Source organism: Triticum aestivum, chromosome 5B (genome assembly GCF_018294505.1).
Source record: "Triticum aestivum cultivar Chinese Spring chromosome 5B, IWGSC CS RefSeq v2.1, whole genome shotgun sequence".
In the NCBI taxonomy this organism is placed as follows: domain Eukaryota; kingdom Viridiplantae; phylum Streptophyta; class Magnoliopsida; order Poales; family Poaceae; genus Triticum; species Triticum aestivum.
In genome coordinates, this window is record NC_057807.1 from 25,449,954 (window position 1) to 25,475,803 (window position 25,850).

The window sequence follows — 25,850 nt, forward strand, 5'->3', positions numbered from 1 at the left end:
GGGGTGGAACGTGCGGCGCGTGTTTTAGCAGGTGCCGCACTATTTTTCCTTGTGATCACATGAAGTGAGTTCACTGTTTTGACTTCTAGTGGGAAAGTCTTCTGTTTCCCGGTGTGCTGCTTGTGGGGTTCGTCGTCTTCGCTTGGTGTGTCGAGCCCCTTATGTTCGGCGTTAAGTCGGCCGGACTGCTTGAAGACCCAACAATCTCTGTGGGTATGGTTTGCAGGCTTCCCGGGGGTACTATGGATTTGACACATCCTATCCAAGATTTTATTTAGGTTGGATAGCTCATCACTGTTGTCCTTAAGAGGCAGTGTTTTATTATTCGGCCGAGAGCTTTTGAATCCGGCGTTGACCGCCGTGCTATTTGGGCCATTTTCCTTATTCCGGCGCTGATCTTTTCTGCGTCGTGATTTCCCATTTCCATCCCGGACCTCGGATGTACTTGGGTCGCTGGTACTGCATCTTGCCAGCCAGCTATCTTCCCCCGCGCAAAAGCGGGTCATGAGGCTTGTTAGCGCGGCCATTGTTCTTGGCTTTTCCTGGCCGAGGTGTCTGGCGAGCCATTCGTCTCGGACGTTATGTTTAAAAGCTGCTAAGGCTTCGGCGTCCGGACAGTCGACTATTTGGTTCTTTTTGGTGAGGAACCTGTTCCAGAATTTGCGTGCTGACTCTCCGGGCTGTTGAGTTATGTGACTTAAATCGTCTGCATCCGGAGGGCGGACATAAGTCCCCTGAAAATTTGCTCGAAACGCATCCTCGAGCTCTTCCCAACTTCCAATGGTATTTTCTGGGAGGCTTTTGAGCCAATGCCGAGCTGGCCCTTTGAGCTTGAGGGGTAGGTATTTTATGGCATGGAGATCGTCTCCTCTGGCCATATGTATGTGTAGGATATAATCCTCAATCCAGACTCCGGGGTCTGTTGTTCCGTCATATGCCTCTATGTTGACGGGTTTGAATCCCGCTGGAAATTCATGATCCAGTACCTCATCGGTGAAACATAGTGGGTGTGCGGCGCCCCTGTATTTAGGTGTGCCGTTGTCAAACACTCGGCGGGTTGTGTTGCTCCCTGGAGTCTTCTTTTTTGGCCCATAGATGGACCTGACCGGGCCATCCTTTTTGCGAGGATCCTTATGTGGATCGTGTGCCGGCTGGTGTGCGGCGCCGCTTGCCGCTCTTAGCCTGTCATCTGGTCGTCTATCCGGCCAGGCGGCCTCTTTCTTTTTTGACTGTGGGGGCTCTACGGCCTCCTCGTCAAATTCGGGCAACAGCTTGCGCTTCGGGTAGCTCTTTGTTTGGTGACTATTGCCGTATTTATCTGTGGTATTGAGTACTTTGCTCCATCTTATTCTGAGTGCGTCCTCCGCTGTTTTGAGCTTCCGCTTTTGCTTCTTCATACTTCTTGCAGTGGCGACGAGCCTTTTATGAAGGTTCTTATGCTCCGGTGATGTGTCCGGCGTGAGATCGTCTGCACTGTTGTTTTCACCGGGTATGGGTTGCTTGTCTGGTTCATCCTGTTCGGATGGTTGCTTGGTGGCATGTTCGTCTTCCATGGCTTCGCCCTGCTCTAAGGCTGGGTCGGTATGGGTGCCGTTGTTATCGAGGCAGGACTTCGGGCGGCGTTTGCGTCGCCATTTTGGTTGTTTGTCGGGGGAGTTCTCCTTCGCCACGTCCCGTTGTTCCTCGTTATCGCTTCCCTTTGGAGTATCCACCATGTATACGTCGTGCGTTGAGGTGGCTTTCCAGTGCCCAGTAGGCGCTGGTTCTTGGTCGTCTCCGGCATCGTCGTCCATACCGTCGATGTCTTCGGAGTCGAGGTCTAGTATGTCGGTTAAGTCGTCGACAGTGGCTACTAAATGGGTGGTGGGTGGGCCTTGAATTTCTTCGTCGACCGCTTCCCAACCGTCCTGACCGCAGTCCGGCCAGGGCTCTCCTGATAACGAGAGATACTTTAGCAAACTCAAGATGTCGCCAAAAGGTGAGTGTTGAAAGATGTCCGCAGTGGTGAACTCCATGATCGGCGCCCAATCGGATTCGGTTGAAGGGGGCGCGGGAGGCTCGGAGTCCGGCGAGGAGTCCGGCACCTCGGAGTCACGAGCTTCACAAGGGACAAGGTTAGTGTTCGGCTCCATCGCCGTAGAGGTTGCAGCCCCTGAGGCGGTGTCTATCCACCCGTCCTCGATCTGTGCAGTCGGCTCCGAATCAAGGGTCGGAGCGGGCTCGTGTGCGGCCTCCAGGGCACTGTCCGGCTGCAGAGCTAAATCATGCCCATCGTGACAGTGCGGCGCGCTCGGCTGTGGCTCGAATCCTTCGAAGATCAAGTCTCCGCGGATGTCAGCCGTGAAGTTCAAACTTCCAAATCTGACCTGACGGCCAGGGGCGTAGCTTTCGATCTCCTCCAGATGGCCAAGCGAATTGCCCCGCAGTGCAAAGCCGCCGAATATGAAGATCTGTGGGGGAGAAAGGTCTCACCCTGGACTGCGTCGTTGTTGATGATCGAAGAAGCCATCGAGCCTATCGGTGACGACACAGAGGAACTCTCAATGAAAGCACCAATGTCGGTGTCAAAACCGGCGGATCTCGGGTAGGGGGTCCGGAACTGTGCGTCTAGGCTGATGGTAACAGAGACAAGGGACACAATGTTTTACCCAGGTTCGGGCCCTCTTGATGGAGGTAAAACCCTACGTCCTGCTTGATTGATATTGATGATGTGGGTATTACAAGAGTAGATCTGCCACGAGATCAAGGAGGCTAAACCCTAGAAGCTAGCCTATGGTATGATTGTTGTTCGTCCTATGGACTAAAGCCATCCGGTTTATATAGACACCGGAGAGGGCTAGGGTTACACAGAGTCGTTTACAATGGTAGGAGATCTACATATCCATATTGCCAAGCTTGCCTTCCACGCCAAGGAAAGTCCCATCAGGACACGGGACGAAGTCTTCAATCTTGTATCTTCATAGTCATGGAGTCCGGCCGATGATGATAGTTCGGCTATCCGGACACCCCCTAGTCCAGGACTCCCTCAGGGCCCACAGCCTGTCCATGAGATAGGGGACGCCCCCCCTAGGGGGCGGCCTCCTATCTCGTTGGCCCCCTGGACCTCCACCGACCTCAACTCCAACTCTATATCTTCTGTCTCGCGGAGAAAAAAATCAGAGAGAAAGTTTCATCGCGTTTTATGACACGGAGCCGCTGCCAAGCCCCAATCTCTCTTGGGAGGGCTGATCTGGAGTCCGTTCGGGGCTCCGGAGAGGGGGATTCGTCGCCGTCGTCATCATCAACCATCCTCCATCACCAATTTCATGATGCTCACCGCCGTGCGTGAGTAATTCCATCGTAGGCTTGCTGGACGGTGATGGGTTGGATGAGATTTACCATGTAATCAAGTTAGTTTTGTTTGGGTTTGATCCCTAGTATCCACTATGTTCTGAGATTGATGTTGCTATGACTTTGCTTTGCTTAATGCTTGTCACTAGGGTCCACGTGCCATGATTTCAGATCTGAACCTATTATGGTTTCATGAATATATGTGTGTTCTTGATCCTATCTTGCAAGTCTATAGTCACCTATTATGTGTTATGATCGGACAACCCCGAAGTGACAATAATCGGGATACTTCTCGGTGATGACCATAGTTTGAGGAGTTCATGTCTTCACTATGTGTTAATGCTTTGGTCCGGTTCTCTATTAAAAGGAGGCCTTAATATACTTAGTTTCCGCTAGGACCCCGCTGCCATGGGAGGGTAGGACAAAAGATGTCATGCAAGTTTTTTTCCATAAGCACGTATGACTATTTACGGAATACATGCCTACATTACATTGATGAATTGGAGCTAGTTCTGTGTCACCCTATGTTATAACTATTACATGAGGAATCGCATCCGGCATAATTATCCATCACTGATCCATTGCCTACGAGCTTTTCATATATTGTTCTCCGCTTATTTACTTTTCCGTTGCTACTGTTACAACTGCTACAAAAAACCAAAAACATTTATCTTTGCTACTGTTACCATTACTATCATACTACTTTGCTACTAAATACCTTGCTGCAGATACTAAGTTATCCAGGTGTGGTTGAATTGACAACTCAACTGCTAATACTCAAGAATATTCTTTGGCTCCCCTTGTGTCGAATCAATAAATTTGGGTTGTACTTCACCGTCGAAAGCTGTTGCGATCCCCTACACTTGTGGGTTATCAGGTATCCTTATGAACTGTGACAATCAAACTGTGATCACTAAAGTGAGCAGCTCAAAGGATAACATGAAGTCATCAAGACACGTTCAGAGAAGGTTAAATCTTTCAGAAAAATGAAAAACTCTAGAGTTATTGCATTGGATTATATCCAAACGTCTAAAAATCTGGCAGATCCTTTTACTAAGGGTCTATCACGTAATGTGATAGATAATGCATTGAGGGAGATGGGTATGAGACCCACAATATGATTTGTTCACAGTGGTAACCTATTCTTTGTGATCGGAGATCCCGTGAATTAGATGTGGAAGACAAGTTGTTGGTTAACTGGGAAGAGAGTATCCTTACTGTTAAAAATACCACTCCATGAAGATGCAATACTCTCCTAATCTGCATGGCAGGTTGATGTATATCTTAATGTGTTCTAAGTGGCTCTTTGAAGCAGAAATGTTGTCCTGCAGAACATCTTTTGAAGAACGCACCTATATGAGTCTGATTGTTAAACGTCGCAATCTATGGGACTAGGGTTCTCTCTAGTAAACTCATGAAAGGTCTCGGAGTATGACGCATAAGCTCCACCCGCGGGGAAGACCCACGGTAGCCACGTATCAGTCAAGGCTTTATGTGAAGCTAGATTCGCAGAAAACTTGCAGTTCAAGGCCCAGTCCACTGTCCAAGTTGCTTACTAGTGTAGCATAGAGTTCTAGGTGGAAGTTCAACTTAACAGTCTCCACTGTAGTATCGGTATATAAAACATTGTTTTGGAACCAAAAGGCAAATATTGTGTGCCTCTGGGATCTGGTGGGGGATTGCTGGAATTTAGTCTATTTTGGGACAGCCCAATAACTATTTCAGAAATTCCTGAATAAATCCTAGAGGCCCACTTAGCCCATTTGTGCAAGGCAAGGGATACTACTAAAGTTTAGTCCCACATTGCTAGTTGAGTGGGAGTTGGACCTCCTTATAAGGGAGGTTCTTTCCCCACTTGTATGAGCATGAGAACAAGAGGGACATCCACGTGCGCTCCTCCTCCGCCGCCCGCCTCGCCACGCCACGCCTCGTCACGACGCGCTGCGGGTTGCGGGTTGCGGGAATGAGCCGAGCCGATGTATAAATTTTTGCCACGCACTACGGGTATACGAAAGGTCACTCGGAAGCTGAAATATTTTTTCTGTAGTGGACACTGAATCCGAACGGCGCGCCTCTTCGGCTGCTGCCTGTTTGTGACGCACCAGAACTACTTCCTCCTCTCGCCACCTGTTCCTAAGCACTGCGTGGCTGCTACGATCTTCCCCATCCCGGCTTGCCGCGTGCACCACAGGTTGCGACAGTAGTCCTCCAAAACCGCACCTTTTGAGTCCTTTACGGGAGAAGGGTGATAAGGTTTTTGGGGAGCGCTCTGCGCGACTGCTGACTTTTCCGTCACGGATGCCCCGGACTCCGACGACTACTTCCCCAATGTCGGCAACCTCCTTGATGACATGGAGGACACCGACCCCAAGTCCAGTGCCTCTGCTCCTCCTGCTGTCTCGTATGTGTTTCTCCCCCTTCTATTAGAGGTTCTGCTACAGTTCCTTATTCTAGTTATGGTTCATATATGAACATGTTGTTTACCTTCTCTTTGTCAAATCGCATGGCTTATTTTATCACTGCTATACTAGCCAGGCTTTATCTAGTATTTCTGTTAATAAAATCATTCAGTAAATTGCTCATATTTCCAACAATCCAAAAACCTTATTATAGGCAATTTACCCCGAGTGGTTTTGCTGCTTCCATGAGACCTCCTATGTTTGAGGGTATCCACTATAAGAGGTGGCGCGTGAGAGCAATCTTATGGTTTCAGACCATGAGCTGCTATGACGCCAGTCTTCGCAAACTTGAAGGAGAGCAAGATTCCCAACAGGCACAAGCTTTTCAGAAAATGGATACCTTGTTTAAGGTTGCTCTCTTGAGTGTTCTTGGTGAGAACATAGTTGATGCTTATGCGTCAATTGACAATGGAAAAGATATGTGGGACGCACTCGAGGCCAAGTTTGGATCTCGCATGCCAGCACTGAGTTGTACATCATGGGGCAATTCTATGATTACAGGATGACCGAAGAGTGCTCCGTGGTTGAGCAGGCTCATGAGATACAGTCATTTGCTAGAGAACTTGAGCACTTCAATTGCATGCTACCGGACAAGTTTGTTGTAGGGGGTATCATCACTAAGATTCCTCCTTCATGGAGGAACTTTGCTACCTTACTGAAGCATAAGAGACAGGAGTTTTCCATTTCGGATCTCATTGGTACACTTGATGTGGAAGAAAATGCGAGAGCAAAGGACACACATGCTCGAGGTATTGAGGGAGGATCTAGTGCCAATCTGGTACAGAAGAAAAACTTCCAGTCCCACAAGTTCAAGAACAAGGGCAAGCTTGATGGTAAAGCAAAATTTGATGGGAAGAACAAGGTTGTACAACACACGAACTTCAAGAAGAAGAGTGACAAGAAGAAAGGTGCTTCTCTTGTGTGTGGAGATCCTGATCATTGGGCTCCTAGTTGTCCTAATCGATGTGACAAGCGTCATCCTGGGAAAGGTGGCAAGACCGCTAATGTTGTCATTGGAGACACTGACATGAAGGATGTTGGGTATGGTATATTTCCCACTATTCTTTCAGTATGTCATTCTCCTGATTGGTTGATTGACACGGGTGCTAATGTGCATGTATGCGGTGATATTTCCATGTTATCGTCTTATCAGACCGCAGGGACTTCAACCGTGCTAATGGGCAACGGTTCAAGTGCTTCTGTTTGTGGTGTTGGCATGGTCGATCTGAAGTTTACTTCGGGGTAGATCGTGCAGCTGAAGAACGTGCATTATGTCAACTCCGTTAATAAAAATCTTGTTAGCGGATCTCGTCTGTGTAGAGATGGCTATAAGCTTGTATTTGAGTCGAATAAATTTGTAATATCCAAGTATGGAACCTTTGTTGGTAAAGGCTATCAGTCAGGAGGCCTGTTTTGTTTATCCTTATCAGATGTTTGCAATAAAGTTGTTAATCATATTTGCAATAATAGTGAATCAAATGTGTGGCATTCACGTCTTTGTCATGTTAACTTTGGTTGCATGTCGTGACTAGCGAAGTTGAACTTAATCCCTACTTTCACCACTGTCAAGGGATCTAAGTGTCAAGTGTGTGTGCAAGCTAAGCAACCTCGTAAGTCTCGCGTGACTGCGGAGACGAGAAATCTTGCACCACTAGAACTTATACATTCAGATCTATGTGAAATGAATGGTGTTTTAACAAAAGGTGGAAAAAAATATTTCATGGCGTTAATTGACGACTCCACTAGATACTGCCTTGTGTATCTTCTGAAATCTAACGATGAGGCTTTGAACTTTTTCAAGATCTATAAAGCTGAAGTGCAAAACCAACTTGATCGAAAAATCAAGAGGCTTAGGTCTGACCGTGGTGGAGAGTATTTTTCCAATGAATTTGATGATTTTTGTGCAGAACATGGTATAATCCATGAGAGGACGCCTCCCTACTCACCTCAGTCAAATAGGGTGGCTGAAAGAAAGAACCGTACTCTAACTGATTTGGTTAACGCCATGTTAGACACATCGGGTCTCTCCAAGGCATGGTGGGGGGAGGCGATATTGGCAGCATGTCATGTCCTAAATTGAGTCCCCACAAAGAACAAAGAGATAGCTCCATTCGAGGAATGGGAGAAGAAAAGGTTAAAACTCTCTTATCTGCGAACATGGGGTTGTTTGGCGAAAGTCAATGTACCAATTCCAAAGAAGCGGAAGCTTGGACCAAAGACTGTGGATTGTGTTTTCCTCGGATATGCTTTTCATAGCATTGGCTATAGATTCTTAGTTGTAAAATCTGAGGTACCTGACATGCATGTCGGTACGATCATGGAGTCGAATGATTCGACTTTCTTTGAAGATATCTTTCCCATGAAGGATATGGCTACCTCATCTAATCAGGAGGTGCCTAGTTCATCGAATCAGGAACCAGTTACAATTACCAAACTTGCCATTTCGATGGAACACTTTGAAAGTCATGTGGAGGAGAATAATGAAGTTCCTACTAGAAGCAAGAGATAGAGGACAGCAAAGTCCTTTGGTGATGATTTTCTTGTGTATCTCATAGATGATACTCCCAGTTCTATTTCAGAGGCCTATGCATCTGAAGATGCTGACTACTGGAAGGAAGCGGTTCGTAGCGAGATGGATTCCATCTTGGCGAATGAAACTTGGGAGATAACTGATCGTCCTTATGGGTGCAAACCTATAGGATGCAAATGGGTATTCAAGAAGAAGCTTAGGCCTGATGGTACTATCGAAAAGTACAAGGCTCGGCTCGTGGCTAAGGGTTATACCCAAAAGGAAGGTGAAGACTTCTTTGATACTTACTCACCTGTGGCTCGACTGACCACTATTCGAGTTCTACTTTCACTAGCTGCCTCACATGGTCTTGTCGTTCATCAAATGGATGTTAAGACTGCTTTCCTAAATGGAGAGTTGGATGAGGAAATTTATATGGAACAACCAGATGGGTTTGTAATAGATGGTCAGGAAGGGAAAGTGTGCAAGTTGCTGAAGTCTTTGTATGGACTCAAGCAAGCACCCAAACAGTGGCATGAGAAGTTCGAAAGAACTTTAACAGCTGCAGGCTTTGTTGTGAACGAAGCTGAAAATGTGTGTACTATCGCCATGGTGGGGGCGAGGGAGTTATGCTTTGCTTGTATGTTGATGACATACTGATTTTCGGAACAAATCTGAATGTTATTAAGGAAGTCAAGGATTTCCTATCTCGCTGTTTTGAGATGAAGGATTTAGGAGTGGCTGATGTCATTCTAAACATCAAGTTGTTGAGAGATGATGATGGTGGGATTACATTGCTTCAATCTCACTATGTGGAAAAGATCTTGAGTCGCTTTGGCTATAGTGACTGCAAGCCCTCTCCAACACCGTATGATGCTAGTGTGCTGCTTCGAAAGAATCAAAGAATTGCTAGAGATCAATTGAAGTATTCTCAGATTATTGGCTCGCTTATGTATTTAGCCAGTGCTACAAGACCTGACATCTCTTTTGCTGTTAGCAAACCGAGCCGGTTTTTCTCAAAACCAGGAGATGTGCATTGGAAAGCTCTAGAGAGAGTTTTGCGTTATTTGAAAGGCACTGCAAATTATGGAATTCACTACACCGGGCACCCAAAGGTGCTTGAAGGGTATAGTGACTCAAACTGGATCTCAGATGCTGATGAGATAAAGGCCACGAGCGGATATGTATTCACTCATGGAGGTGGCGCTATTTCTTGGAAGTCTTGCAAGCAGACCATCTTAATGAGGTCAACAATGGAAGCAGAACTCACAGCATTAGATACAGCTACGGTCGAAGCAGATTGGCTTCGTCGGCTCTTGAATGACTTGCCGGTAGTTGAGAAACCTGTACCGGGTATCCTTATGAACTGTGACAATCAAACTGTGATCACTAAAGTGAGCAGCTCAAAGGATAACATGAAGTCATCAAGACACGTTCAGAGAAGGTTAAAATCTGTCAGAAAAATGAAAAACTCCGGAGTTATTGCATTGGATTATATCCAAACGTCTAAAAATCTGGCAGATCCTTTTACTAAGGATCTATCACGTAATGTGACAGATAATGCATCGAGGGGGATGGGTATGAGACCCACAATATGAGTTGTTCACAGTGGTAACCTATTCTTTGTGATCGGAGATCCGGTGAATTAGATGTGGAAGACAAGTTGTTGGTCAACTGGGAGGAGAGTATCCTTACTGTTAAAAATACCACTCCATGAAGATGCAATACTCTCCTAATCTGCATGGCAGGTTGATGTATATCTTAATGTGTTCTAAGTGGCTCTTTGAAGCAGAGATAATGTCCTGCAGAACATCTTTTGAAGAACGCACCTATATGAGTCTGATTATTAAACATCACAATCTATGAGAGTAGGTTTCTCTCTAGTGAAGTCATGAAAGGTCTCGGAGTATGAAGCATAAGCTCCACCCGCGGGGAAGACCCATGGTAGCCACGTATCGGTCAAGGCTTTAGTTGAAGCTAGATTCGCAGAAAACTGGCAGTTCAAGGCCCAGTCCACTGTCCAAGTTGCTTACTAGTGTAGCATAGAGTTCTAGGTGGAAGTTCAACTTAAGAGTCTCCAATGCAGAACTGGTATATAAAACATTGTTTTGAAACCAAAAGGTAAATATTGTGTGCCTCTGGGATCTGGTGGGGGATTGCTGGAATTTAGTCTATTTTGGGACAACCCAATAACTATTTCAAAAATTCCTAAATAAATCCTAGAGGCCCACTTAGCCCATTTGTGCAAGGCAAGGGATACTACTAAAGTTTATTCCCACATTGCTAGTTGAGTGGGAGTTGGACCTCCTTATAAGGGAGGTTCTTTCCCCACTTGTATGAGCATGAGAACAAGAGGGACATCCACGCGCGCTCCTCCTCCGCCGCCCACCTCACCACGCCATGCCTCGTCACGACGCGTTGCGGGTTGCGGGTTGCGGGAATGAGCCGAGCCGATGTCTAAATTTTGCCACGCACTACGGGTATACGAAAGGTCACTCGAAAGCTGAAACATTATTTCCGTAGTGGACACCAAATCCGAACGGCGCGCTTCTTCGGCTGCTACCTGTTTGTTTCGTCTCCCGTGTTCCCTTCAGCTCCCGGCGCAGCCTCTCGCCTCCTTCTCTTGTGCCTATAAAAGGGAGGTCGCTCCTCTCAAAGAGATGCACCAGAACTACTTCCTCCTCTCGCCACCGGTTCTTGAGCACTATGCTGCTGCTACGATCTTCCCCATCCCGGCTTGCGGCATGCTCCGTAGGTTGGGACAGTAGGCCTCCGAAACCGCACCTTTTGAGTCCTGTACGTGAGAAGGGTGATAAGGTTTTTTGGCAGCGCTCTACGTGACTACTGACTTTTCCGTCTCGGACGCCCCGGACTCCGACGACTACTTCCCCGACGACGACTACTTCCCGGACGTCGACAACCTCCTCGACGACATGGAGGACACCGACCCCAAGTCCAGTGCCTCTGCTCCTGCTGCTGTCTCGTACATGTTTCTCCCCCTTCTATTAAAGGTTCTGCTACAGTTCCTTGTTCTAGTATTAGCCCTAAATATGTTAGACTCTCTTTCATATATGCAACCTGCTATACTGTCTGCTCTAGATATGTTTATTTATGGTTCATATATGAACATGTTGTTTACCTTCTCTTTGTCAAATCGCATGGCTTATTTTATCACTGCTATACTAGCCAGGCTTTATCTAGTATTTCTGTTAATAAAATCATTCGGTAAATTGCTCATATTTCCAACAATCCAAAAACCTTATTATAGGCAATTTACCCTGAGTGGTTTTGTTGCTTCCATGAGACCTCCTATGTTTGAGGGTATCCACTATAAGAGGTGGCGTGTGAGAGCAGTCTTATGGTTTCAGACCATGAGCTGCTATGACGCCACTCTTGGCAAACCTGAAGGAGAGCAAGATGCCCAACAGGCACAAGCTTTTCAGAAAATGGATACCTTGTTTAAGGCTGCTCTCTTGAGTGTTCTTGGTGAGAACATAGTTGATGCTTATGCGTCAATTGACAATGGAAAAGATATGTGGGACGCACTCGAGGCCAAGTTTGGGTCTCGGATGCCAGCACTGAGTTGTACATCATGGGGCAATTCTATGATTACAGGATGACTGAAGAGCGCTCCGTGGTTGAGCGGGCTCAAGAGATACAGTCTTTTTCTAGAGAACTTGAGCACTTCAATTGCATGCTACGGGACAAGTTTGTTGCCGGGGGTATCATCACTAAGCTTCCTCCTTCATGGAGGAACTTTGCTACCTTACTGAAGCATAAGAGACAGGAGTTTTCCGTTCCGGATCTCATTGGTACTCTTGATGTGGAAGAAAAGGCGAGAGCAAAGGACATACGTGCTCGAGGTATTGAGGGAGGATCTAGTGCCAATCTGGTACAGAAGAAAAACTTCCAGTCCCACAAGTTCAAGAACAAGGGCAAGCTTGATGGTAAAGTAATATTTGATGGGAAGAACAAGGCTGTACAACACACAAACTTCAAGAAGAAGAGTGACAAGAAGAAAGGTGCTTGTCATGTGTGTGGAGATCCTGATCATTGGGCTCCTAGTTGTCCTAATCCCTATGACAAGAGTCATCCTGGGAAAGGCGGCAAGACCGCTAATGTTGTTATTGGAGACATTGACATGAAGGATGTTGGGTATGGTATATTTCCCACTATTCTTTCAGTATGTCATTCTCTTGATTGGTTGATTGACACGGGTGCTAATGTGCATGTATGCGGTGATATTTCTATGTTTTTGTCTTATCAGACCACAGGGACTTCAACCGTGCTAATGGGCAACAGTTCAAGTGCTTCTGTTCGTGGTGTTGGGACGGTCGATCTGTAGTTTACTTCGAGGAAAGATCGTGCGGCTGAAGAATGTGCATTATGTCCCCTCCATCAATAAAAATCTTGTTAGCGGATCTCTTCTGTGTAGAGATGGCTATAAGCTTGTCTTTGAGTCGAATAAATTCATAATATCCAAGTATGGAACCTTTGTTGGTAAAGGCTATGAGTCAGGAGGCCTGATTCATTTATCCTTATCAGACGTTTGCAATAAAGTTGTTAATCATATTTGCAATAATAGTGAATCAAATGTGTGGCATTCACGTCTTTGTCATGTTAACTTTGGTTGCATGTTGCGACTAGCGAAGTTGAACTTAATCCCTACTTTCACCACTGTCAAGGGATCTAAGTGTCAAGTGTGTGTGCAAGCTAAGTAACCTCGTAAGTCTCACATGACTGCGGAGACGAGAAATCTTGCACCACTAGAACTCATACATTCAGATCTATGTGAAATGAATGGTGTTTTGACAAAAGGTGGAAAGAAATATTTCATAACGTTAATTGACGACTCCACTAGATACTGCCATGTGTATCTTATGAAATCTAAGGATGAGGCTTTGAACTTTTTCAAGATCTATAAAGCTGAAGTGGAAAACCAACTTGATCGAAAACAAGAGGCTTAGGTCCGACCGTGGTGGAGAGTATTTTTCCAATGAATTTGATGATTTTTGTGCGGAACATGGTATAATCCATGAGAGGACACCTCCCTACTCACCTCAGTCAAATGGGGTGGCCGAAAGAATGAACCGTACTCTAACTGATTTGGTTAACGCCATGTTAGACACATCGGGTCTCTCCAAGGCATGGTGGGGGGAGGCGATATTGACAACATGTCATGTCCTAAATCGAGTCCCCACAAAGAACAAAGAAATAACTCCATTCGAGGAATGGGAGAAGAAAAGGTTAAAACTCTCTTATCTGCGAACATGGGGTTGTTTGGCGAAAGTCAATGTACCAATTCCAAAGAAGCGGAAGCTTGGACCAAAGACTGTGGATTGTGTTTTCCTAGGATATGCTTTTCATAGCATTGGCTATAGATTCTTGGTTGTAAAATCTGAGGTACCTGACATGCATGTCGGTACGATCATGGAGTCGAATGATGCGACTTTCTTTGAAGATATCTTTCCCATGAAGGATATGGCTACCTCATCTAATCAGGAGATGCCTAGTTCATCGAATCAGGAACCAGTTACAATTACCGAACTTGCCATTTTGATGGAACACTTTGAAAATCCTGTGGAGGAGAACAATGAAGTTCCTACTAGAAGCAAGAGACAGAGGACAGCAAAGTCCTTTGGTGATGATTTTCTTGTGTATCTCATAGATGATACTCCCAGTTCTATTTCGGAAGCCTATGCATCAGAAGATGCTGACTACTGGAAGGAAGCGGTTAGTAGCGAGATGGATTCCATCTTGGCGAATGAAACTTGGGAGATAATTGATCGTCCTTATGGGTGCAAACCTATAGGATGCAAATGGGTATTCAAGAAGAAGCTTAGGCCTGATGGTACTATCGAAAAGTACAAGGCTCGGCTCGTGGCTAAGGGTTATACCCAAAAGGAAGGTGAAGACTTCTTTGATACTTACTCACCTGTGGCTCGACTGACCACTATTCGAGTTCTACTTTCACTAGCTGCCTCACATGGTCTTCTCGTTCATCAAATGGATGTTAAGACTGCTTTCCTAAATGGAGAGTTGGATGAGGAAACTTATATGGAACAACCAGATGGGTTTGTAATAGATGGTCAGGAAGGGAAAGTGTGCAAGTTGCTGAAGTCTTTGTATGGACTCAAGCAAGCACCCAAACAGTGGCATGAGAAGTTCAAAAGAACTTTAACAGCTGCAGGCTTTGTTGTGAATGATGCTGACAAATGTGTGTACTATCGCCATGGTGGGGGCGAGGGAGTTATGCTTTGTTTGTATGTTGATGACATACTAATTTTCGGAACAAATATGAATGTTATTAAGGAGGTCAAGGATTTCCTATCTCGCTGTTTTGAGATGAAGGATTTAGGAGTGGCTGATGTCATTCTGAACATTAAGTTGTTGAGAGATGATGATGGTGGGATTACATTGCTTCAATCTCACTATATGGAAAAGATTTGAGTCGCTTTGGCTATAGTGACTGCAAGCCTCTCCAACACCGTATGATGTTAGCGTGCTGCTTCGAAAGAATCAAAGAATTGCTAGAGATCAATTGAAGTATTCTCAGATTATTGGCTCACTTATGTACTTAGCCAGTGCTACAAGACCTGACATCTCTTTTGCTGTTAGCAAACTGAGCCGGTTTTTCTCAAAACCAGGAGATGTGCATTGGAAAGCTCTAGATAGAGTTTTGCATTATTTGAAAGGCACTGCAAATTATGGAATTCACTACACCGGGCACCCAAAGGTGCTTGAAGGGTATAGTGACTCAAACTGGATCTCAGATGCTGATGAGATAAAGGCCACGAGCGGATATGTATTCACTTATGGAGGTGGCGCTATTTCTTGGAAGTCTTGCAAGCAGACCATCTTAATGAGGTCAACAATGGAAGCAGAACTCACAGCACTAGATACAGCTACGGTCGAAGCAGATTGGCTTCGTCGGCTCTTGAATGACTTGCCGGTAGTTGAGAAACCTGTACCGGGTATCCTTATGAACCGTGACAATCAAACTGTGATCACTAAAGTGAGCAGCTCAAAGGATAACATGAAGTCATCAAGACACGTTCAGAGAAGGTTAAAGTCTGTCAAAAAAATGAAAAACTCCGGAGTTATTGCATTGGATTATATCCAAACATCTAAAAATCTGGCATGTCCTTTTACTAAGGGTGTGTTTGGTTTCTGTCACGAAGTGGAACGGTACGGGTCGGTTCCATTCCCAGAACTCATTCTCGCGTTCGGATCGTCGAAGGAACCGGAACCAATCGATTCCAGAGAATGGCATTCCCTGTTTATACCGTTCCGAGTGGTCTCTCCAAATCGGGCAGACCACGCGGAACCGCTCGCCTCTCGCCTCTTCGTCACATCCTTCGCGAACCTACCTACTCCCGTTCAGCCGCCGACCATCACCGGCGTCCTCCGCCGCTCCGCCGAGCTCCTTCCCCACCCTCGCAGCCCTTTCCTCCTCCTCAACCTCCTATCCGGACGAGCCCCTTCCCCACCGAACTCTAGAAGCTCCGCGCCAGGGATGCCGCATCCGAAGCCAACGGGATAGAGGTCCCATCCGCCGTCTTCGCCGCAGTTGTCCAGGGCGGCTCCTCTTCTCCCCGTACCTGACTTCCTGCATCACCGGCTCGAGCCAGCGAGGAGCGGCCAGGGCTGGGATGCCTCCCAGGCGGGGAGTGGCCGTGGCGGGGATGCCTCCCAGGCGGAGCCCAAGGATATCCTGCGGGATCGCTCGCGACCCTCTCCCTAGATCGATTGGAGTTCGCGACCCTCTCCCTAGATCGATTGGAGTTCTTGCTCAAGTCCGGTATCTATCAATTTTTGGCATTCTGTCCCAAGGAACCGTTCCATCCGACCTCGTTCTCTTCTTGCCGAACATCAAGATGGAATCATTCCATTCCATAGGAATGGAACGGTTACATGACATTCCACTTGGTTCTAGAACCAAACACACCATAAGGGTCTATCACGTAATGTGATAGATAATGCGTCGAGGGAGATGGGTATGAGACCCACAATATGAGTTGTTCATAGTGGTAACCTATTCTTTGTGATCGGAGATCCCATGAATTAGATGTGGAAGACAAGTTGTTGGTTAACTGGGAAGAGAGTATCCTTACTGTTAAAAATACCACTCCATGAAGATGCAATACTCTCCTAATCTGCATGGCAGGTTGATGTATATCTTAATGTGTTCTAAGTGGCTCTTTGAAGCAGAAATGTTGTCCTGCAGAACATCTTTTGAAGAACGCACCTATATGAGTCTGATTGTTAAACGTCGCAATCTATGGGACTAGGGTTCTCTCTAGTAAACTCATGAAAGGTCTCGGAGTATGACGCATAAGCTCCACCCGCGGGGAAGACCCACGGTAGCCACGTATCAGTCAAGGCTTTATGTGAAGCTAGATTCACAGAAAACTTGCAGTTCAAGGCCCAGTCCACTGTCCAAGTTGCTTACTAGTGTAGCATAGAGTTCTAGGTGGAAGTTCAACTTAACAGTCTCCACTGTAGTATCGGTATATAAAACATTGTTTTGGAACCAAAAGGCAAATATTGTGTGCCTCTGGGATCTGGTGGGGGATTGCTGGAATTTAGTCTATTTTGGGACAGCCCAATAACTATTTCAGAAATTCCTGAATAAATCCTAGAGGCCCACTTAGCCCATTTGTGCAAGGCAAGGGATACTACTAAAGTTTAGTCCCACATTGCTAGTTGAGTGGGAGTTGGACCTCCTTATAAGGGAGGTTCTTTCCCCACTTGTATGAGCATGAGAACAAGAGGGACATCCATGTGCGCTCCTCCTCCGCCGCCCGCCTCGCCACGCCACGCCTCGTCACGACGCGCTGCGGGTTGCGGGTTGCGGGAATGAGCCGAGCCGATGTATAAATTTTTGCCACGCACTACGGGTATACGAAAGGTCACTCGGAAGCTGAAATATTTTTTCTATAGTGGACACTAAATCCGAACGGCGCGCCTCTTCGGCTGCTTCCTGTTTGTTTCGTCTCCCATGTTCCCTTCAGCTCCCGGCGCAGCCTCTCGCCTCCTTCTCTTGCGCCTATAAAAGGGAGGTCGCTCCTCTCAAAGAGACGCACCAGAACTACTTCCTCATCTTGCCACCGGTTCCTGAGCACTGTGCTGCTGCTACGATCTTCCCCACCCCGGCTTGCAGCGTGCACCGCAGGTTGGGACAATAGGCCTCCGAAACCGCACCTTTTAAGTCATGTACGGGACAAGGGTGATAAGGTTTTTGGGGAGCGCTCTGTGCGACTACTGACTTTTCCGTCAAGGATGCCCCGGACTCCGACGACTACTTCCCCGACGATGACTACTTCCCCGACGTCGACAACCTCCTCGACGACATGGAGGACACCGACCCCAAGTCCAGTGCCTCTGCTCCTGCTGCTGTCATTTACGTGTTTCTCCCCCTTCTATTAGAGGTTCTGCTACAGTTCCTTGTTCTAGTATTAGCCCTAAATATGTTAGACTCTCTTTCATATATGCAACCTGCTATATTGTTTGCTCTAGATATGTTTAGTTATGGTTCATATATGAACATGTTGTTTACCTTCTCTTTGTCAAATCGCATGGCTTATTTTATCACTGCTATACTAGCCAGGCTTTATCTAGTATTTCTGTTAATAAAATCATTCGGTAAATTGCTCATATTTCCAACACATGATTTGGATCCAACGGGTGGCAGCTTTCGATGACTTTTGCACTAAAAAATAAACAATTGTCATGCCATTTTCTAAAACTGCCACCCTCTACACACCCCCTACAATAAAACTGCCACCCCCACCGTTCGCACTTGCCACCCCCAGTGAATGTTCGGCAGTTTCATTGCTAGAATCCATGTTTCATATTTGAAGCGGGCTGACCTTCGTGCTTCTCTCATGGTATAATCCTCTTCTTGCTAAGCCCCCTTTCTTCTCGGTCCACAGAGAAAAAATGTACAACTGGTGTCGATAGTTCATCTTGGTATAAATTCGTAAGCCAGGTAGACCGATACGCTTTAAAAAGCTTCTTGTTCTATATATTCCTTTGGTAGTCTTTGCCTTTTGATGCCGCGGAGTTGAAACCAAGAAATATATGTATGTTCATGATGTTTCCGAACACCCTTGATGAGTAGATCATTCGTCTCTTACTAGTCAAAGGTAAGAGATAATCTCTTCATATCGGGTTCAATAAATAATAGGTCGTTGTCTCAAATAGGGATTTTGGAAGCTAATAAAGCTTGGGTGGTGGAATAACTAGACAAATAATCCTCTAAACAAATACACACATATTAAAATAAATAGAAATCAATACTATTTTCTTAGTATTGGCGTCCTTGAAGAATTTTTATTGCTCTCGGTCTCCACAACTTAGATGCATATGGTCAGATCTAGTCTAATAGGACAGGCTATTCATGTAAATGTTTTAAATCCTTCCTAGAGTGAACCATATAACCGGTGGCAGATCTAACCCAGTTTTTTTTAAATTATACGGTATAGAGACTATCGGGAATTTGTCCAGTCTATCGACCCTCTAGACCCACCATTGAATGTCATTACACCATCAAGTTTACATGAGTTCAATCAATTTCCATAATATTTTTTGGACATACTTTTTGGTTTATAGGGTGAATAAGAACTATTTTCATTGAGTCCAACCTGATGGAAATTTTTCATGTGACATGACTAAACAACAACTATGGCACGTTCCTCGGTTTTCAATTCATATAAGATTCAACATGCTAGAACAACCGAAGAGGCATGAGACACTTTACTTGCTAAAAAAAGATTGAAACTGCTCTGCATACAATACTATTGATACCATATTCGTATGATGATGTTGGCTCATTATCTTGCCATGTGGACCTAAAGTCACCTCTTTTAGGCCTTAGTTTACATGAATTTTGTAGAAATCTAAAGGATATGAATTTTGTAGAAATTATAAAGGATATGAATTTTGTACGAAAATCCTTTGGAGTCATTTGATTTGTATAACCATAATTATATTCCAAGATAGGAATCAATCGTTTGTATACTTCAGAGGTAGCCTAGACCCAAAATAAAAAAATCCTAACATATGAATCAGATGGTACCTCCTGTAACATCTGAGATACATGTCATCTCACTTCCCGTGGTTTTCATATTCCATGATATTTATATCCCATGTATCAAAGGAGACCTTAAGGTCATATGCTGCATCGTACATGAATCAAATATGGTATCATCTTACACATAGCGTTACTCCCTACTAGACACTTCAACAAAAGAAAAGAGAAGGAAGAGAAGGGAGAGAGAGGGGGGGTCAACCGTAAGAGAAGTTTTATGGACAAGTCACACGCTATATTTTAGTTCATTTTGGTTCCTAAAGCAAAGGAAACACCAGTATAGTTCTAAAAGAGGCATCTTATCTCATCTTCGTCTATTTTGGGTTTGACTCGTACACGCGGATGACCAACATTGTGGATGTGCATGCAACGTGTGCTTCTCTCTTATTATTGTCCTTTTTCTTGAAAATAGGTGTGCCTCTCTTCTAGCTTAGCCTAATTCCTGGTATAAAGTAGTCCATTAGCTTGTCTAGTGTTGTTCATGTCACGCGCTGACTTTTATCTTCTTTCTTCCCTATATCTCAAGATATATAAAGCTAGTAGTGCATGCACCACACCTTCCTCTCTATCTATTTGTCTCGATCGACGACCTTTCAAAATTTGCCTCCACCAAGTTGTTAATTGACTCATGATGTTTATGTTCTCTTAGTATAGCCCTTTTTATTATTCGTGTTCATAAATCTGCCTACAAGAAACATTCATCAACATTATAAAGTGGAAATTTTACGAGGTCAACTACGCGCATTTGAAGATGTGTCCGTACATATATAGCTAGACCAACTTGAAATTTTTCTCCCTTTTCCAAAAAGTATCGGGATTTACATATGTCATGGGGCATGTATAACTTGTGGGTAATGTGATGCTTTTTTAGTAGATTTTTTCTGTAGAAAATTTTACAGTATATATCTAGCTCTCTCCGTTGATGAATACAGTTTCCTGCTCAATCTACTCGAGATCAAATGTGGAGAATCATTACATCAATCACTTGTATTTTCTCTCCCAACAAGTTTCTCCTATTTCTTCTAATAGAAACAAGTTTCTTCTATTCTAATTTCCAAAAGATCATCGTTCTTCTCCAACATGGATCATTTTATCAGAAAGTGAACCCCAATATGATAGTCATGTTCATGGACAACGACAAGGTCTCCCATAAAACTTTTCTCTAGATTATAAATGTCAAAAACCTTACAAGGTCAATAACACGCATTTGAAGATGGCATCATCTAAAAAGAGAGAACCAGGATGTAATACACAGTTAGAATCAAACAAGAAAATGTTGTTCCCTTTTCCAAAAACTATATATATTTCATATGTACAACTATGTCGTGAGTGTGTATAACTTGCTTGTGGGATAATGCCATGCTTTTCTTAGTAGAATCTTCCTTTTGATAGAAAACTTTGTGATATATAGCTCTCTCCGATGAGGAGCACAGTTTCCCATGCTAGACCCACTAAGAGAATCATTGTGGAAAGACATTATTAATCACTACTTTTTTGCTACATGTTTTTCCAATCCCAAAAGAACCCCTTTGTTCTACAGAATGCGTAACTTATTTTCTTTTCTTGTTTGAAGCAGAGGAAAAAGACTTTGACATGCTTCATTAATTAAGGAGAGTGAAACAGAGTAACGAATTCGAGGACAACAATAACCATCCCATGAGGCATGGTGCTTAGCTAAAAAAACACCTGGCATGATAGCCCAACTGTGCTTAGTACCTGGTAACGCCTAAAGGTGACAAAGGATTTGTTGCATGCACCGCACCTAGCCCCCTTTTTCCTTTTGGCTTTTGATTTTTAATCTTTCGTATCTTTTGAATGAAAAGTCTAAATTAAATTTTATTTGCATATTCGTGTTTTTGGTGACGAGAGCTTTCAAGCGGGATCCATTTTGAATATGTTTTGATGATTTTTAAAATTTCTTAAAGTTTCAACTTTTGAAAGTTGGTGCGAGTGACCGACAAAATCTTACGTTTCATAGCCTGCGATCGACAGAATCGTAAGTTTTGAGTTTCACGACCAACAAGGTCGTAAATATCAGAACCCATGACCAACAATCGTAAGTTTCAGAAACTAAAACTTAGAATTTATAGTGCCCTCGTGCGGGATCAAGTGACCTTACGGATCACGAAGCAATCGGGCAGTTGGCGCGGCTTGGTAGGTGCGTTCCCCTGCGAATTTATACAAGAATAAACTTGGGTGAGTGTAGAGAGAGATGTGCATTCCTCTCATTCCTAAGCTCCTAGGAGATGAGCATGGCTAAAGAGGTGTTCACTTTTCTCCTCATGCTTGGGTTGGTGGTTCCATTCATCCACCACGAGTCAACTGAATTGTCGCAACTCCACAATTCAGGGTGGAAATCATGGAGGCCTAACCACAAGGTGGCAATCACTCAAATGCAGCGAGAGTAGTGACATCTGAACTGGAGATGGGTTGTCTTCTCCATATTAGAACTGCACGGGTTGCAAATCTCGAAGTTAGGCCATCCACTCCTCTGCCGTATCCTATCCATTCTACAAAGCCATGCATGATACGCCATGAAAAAACTTGCACTTACGAGGGGGGTAACATGGTTCATTGTTATGTTGGGGTGGATTAGCTAGCTTCTTGGATCGCTAAGGTGGATACGTTCATCAAGGAAAAAACCATGGTCGACTTTATTCGTTTGGCTAGTTAAGCTTGTGAGTACACACGAGGACTCGTTAACAAGCAATTGGACATTAACGCAAAATCTAATGGGCATCATAGTTCGTCAACGGTTTTGACCACATTATTAAGTGCTAGAGTTTTGAACTATTCAACGCCTTCTTCCTCGACTCCATGCATCCAGGAGCTCCGGGTCACCACAACTGCCCATCCATTGCATCTAGACATGAAATTGGAGATGGAGATCAAATGGGATGGAAGATGTTGGCGGTTGGCACTTGCGAGGTGTTATAGCCTATGAGACGTGAGTGCGGCTATGATTATTACAGATGGAGACAACGACTGACATGAGCACATGTGCTAGTTGTTGCCTCCTACAAGCTAGCTGGTCGATTAGGTGGAACAGATAAGCTGGGCTACCATAACATGCTCTCACTTACGGTCAGAATCTATGTTATGAGGGCATCTCCAACGCCAACCCACAAACCGTTCGCATACGTTCGGACCGTGCGGTCTGGATGTGTTGTGTCATCCTACGCGGGTCTGTATCTGTCCGCCGAGCGGTCCGGACGCACTTTCTCGCGTAAAGTGAAAGCAAAGTTGGCAGGGGGCTTTGCGGGAGTCGGACAACAACCACGTAGGACCCCGATAGCCCCGCCCACTATACTCCCCTCCCGCTCCCATTTTCTTTCAATCCGCCCCTTCTCCCCATTTGCATCCAACACTGATGCACCTGCTCGTCTTTTGTGATGGTGTCGTCCACTTAGGACCCGTCCGTAGGCAAGTACACTCCACTCTCCTTGTCGACGTCATCTATGGCGGACACCACACCCGGTAGGTGTTCAGGAAATGCCATTGAGCTTATTTTCGAACGCCATGCCTTTTTCAGTGTATGAATGATGGCGAGGTACCCGATCATGGAGGATGAGTTGTTGTACAATGCGTGGTTGTCTGTATCCGTGGATTTTGTATGCAGGAGCAGAGAGGGGCTCCTCTGACAACACGTGCATGATTCGTTTCACGCGCAAAAGAACATTGCACCCTACGACATGCACAATCATCCATAATCGCAATGTGAGGTCGTTATTGCATCGTTGGTATGCCATGCAGACCACCGTCATCAAGTTTTATGGCACGGTTGATATGCTGGAGACAAGGTGGCCATTGCGCGCAACAGCCGAGGAGATCGTAAATTTTGCTTCTTCTTGCTCAACTTGTTGATTGATTCATTCATTAATTCAATGTTACTCTACACATTGTGTGGCCTGCACGCGCTGTCATGATGTACCACGGGATAGAGAGACAGCAATTTAGGCACATACACTGTTGGATGAAGCTAAAGGGTCAGTATGTGTGGGACATGATCCGTTCATGAAAAACTTGTTGAACATCCTATTAATCTCGTTGAATTTGAACTATTGTTGTACTAGCTAGACTTATTTGCATGCTATGCATGGATGGTTTGTGCTATTTTTATCAGAACTTCGATGAAATCCGTCGAGTTTGCATGAATTTCGTTTGGTTAGTTGAAACCCGGCTTGAAATGTACGCAGGCAGCGGTGGATGTCCACCTCTCGCATTTTTGTCCGTGGACTGGTCCCCTTGTCCATTAACGGATGCTAGAGCAGATTTGTGGGTCAGCATTGAAGATGCTCTAACATACTATGGAACACTCATTATTAGTGAGCTACGAGTTTTTTGTCCCCCTCTAGTTATGCATCCCTTATGGTAGCGATGTTTTTATCAACTTGGAAATGGCTTCAACAACAACGCTAGATGGGACCACTTGGCAAGAGTGAAGAGCGGTAAGCTATATCCAAAATAATGAACAACGCAAGATGGGGATATACTTCACTCCACAAACAATGGACGTCAGACATCTATGTGGGCACATAGGATTAGAAACTGGCTACCAAGAAACATACGTATTTTCCTGTGTACTCCTATATGGATAGGATAGGACCTCGCAAAAAAATATGCATAGGATAGGAAGAGACAAATGCTGCAGCCTTGAGCTTCTAGAAGACGTAGACGTAGGTGTGTACACTAGAGGCGGTGCGGGTTGACATTTTGGCCACGCACACTTGATGTGGTTGACATCACCACACGGGCACATTGGGTGGGGTACACCGCACACGCCACACACACTTGCTAGCTTGGGGACAACACCATGGAAGCCGGTTGTCGAGTCGCTTCGGTTGTTTTATTTTGGGACATCTTTCGATCATGGAAATCATGCATATAAAAGAGTATATATAATGTAACCAATGTGGAAAAATAAAACACGGAAATAAGAACAAACACCTTCGCTAACATCTCCTTTCAAGTGTTTAACTGGCACATTTCGACTGCAATGTTTATTGAATGTCACTGTTATATATCCACTATAATTTAAACAGCCCACCCTCGGGTCGCCCTCTGGGCTCCCACACATCGCCGAGGGCCTCCTTCCTCCTTTCCTTCATGTCTCGCCGCCGCCGGAGGTGCTGCGGGCGAAGCCTGGGCGGGATCCAATGACGGCGGCAGCGGGGCGGTTCCCCTGGGCAACCTCTGCTCCCATTCTCTTGGCCTCGATGGCGTGTGGCGGCGGCTCGGCGGTGCACTCCCGATCTGCATGGGTCGTCGGCGGGGTCGGGCGGAGGTCTTCGGCGGGCGTCTGGCAAGGGTAGATGACGACGAGGATGCTCAGGAGCGTGGCGGGGACGGAGCTTTGACGGACGGGGCTGGTGGTCCAGATCTGGGCGCCGCCGGCCTTCGTTGCCTTCAAGGCCGTCCTCGTCTCGGTGGTGCAGCATGTGCCCCTTGCGGCGGGGTGCGGCGGTGGTGGATGGTGCCTCCGGCGGTCTTTCGGTGGTGGTGTCGATCCGAGTGAGGTCTGCTCCATCTCCTAGCGCCGATCTTGTGCGGCTTGGATGGGCTTGGGCGGATCGACGGCTCTAGGACGTGGCTGTAGGCTGGCGCCGGCTGCTAGGTACCGCGGTGATGCCGGCGCTCGGCCTGGCGGCAGCAGGCTGGATCGGGGTGGCGTGGGGGCCTGCTGCCATGATGATAAGGTGGCGGTCCTCATACTCTTCTTGCATCACGGCAACAACCTGCATGATCGGTCCTCCTCGATGTGGCCATTGATGTGTTTTGGGACGACTGCTGGAGATCTTGCTCATGATATCTGGATCGGTTAGACTCCAGTCGTGCATACTCATTTTTGGTGGTACTCCTCGAGTGTCGAGTCGTGGCTTTTAGGGTGAAAACCTAAGGTCTGACAATCATTGAATGTGCCTGGCGATTGCCTTGTTGAAGAAATTGTTTTGAGAGCGCAAACTTTCTTCAGGGTGAAAACCTAAGATCTTGGATTGGGCAACGACGGCGCTTGTGCATTGTTACCTTTTTGAAGGCATTGCTTTTGGAGACCTTATATATTTTTCGGGTGTTGTATTAGGTGGTGGTAGGTGTGCTGTTGTTGAGAGGAGCCAATCGCTATGGCGGGATCTCTTTTTTTTTCCTTTCTCTTTATTTTTTCCTTTGGCTGTGTGCATCCTGGATGTCTTTGTGACATCTTGTAGGTGCAGACACTGAGTGTAATTGGTATCTTCGCGATATTAATATATTTCCCTTTTCAAAAAAATCCACTATAACACTTTGCTCCTTAATTTTTAAGGCCTCACAACAGTTGAGGTCTTTAATTTGAAATTTGATCACCTGATTTTGACCGCGTCAAGAATTTCTCGAGCACTCTTATTCAATTCTTTTAATTTACTATGCTCCTTAATTTTAGAGCACTCTCATTTGATTGAGGTATTCAATTTTGGATTTCGTTCAC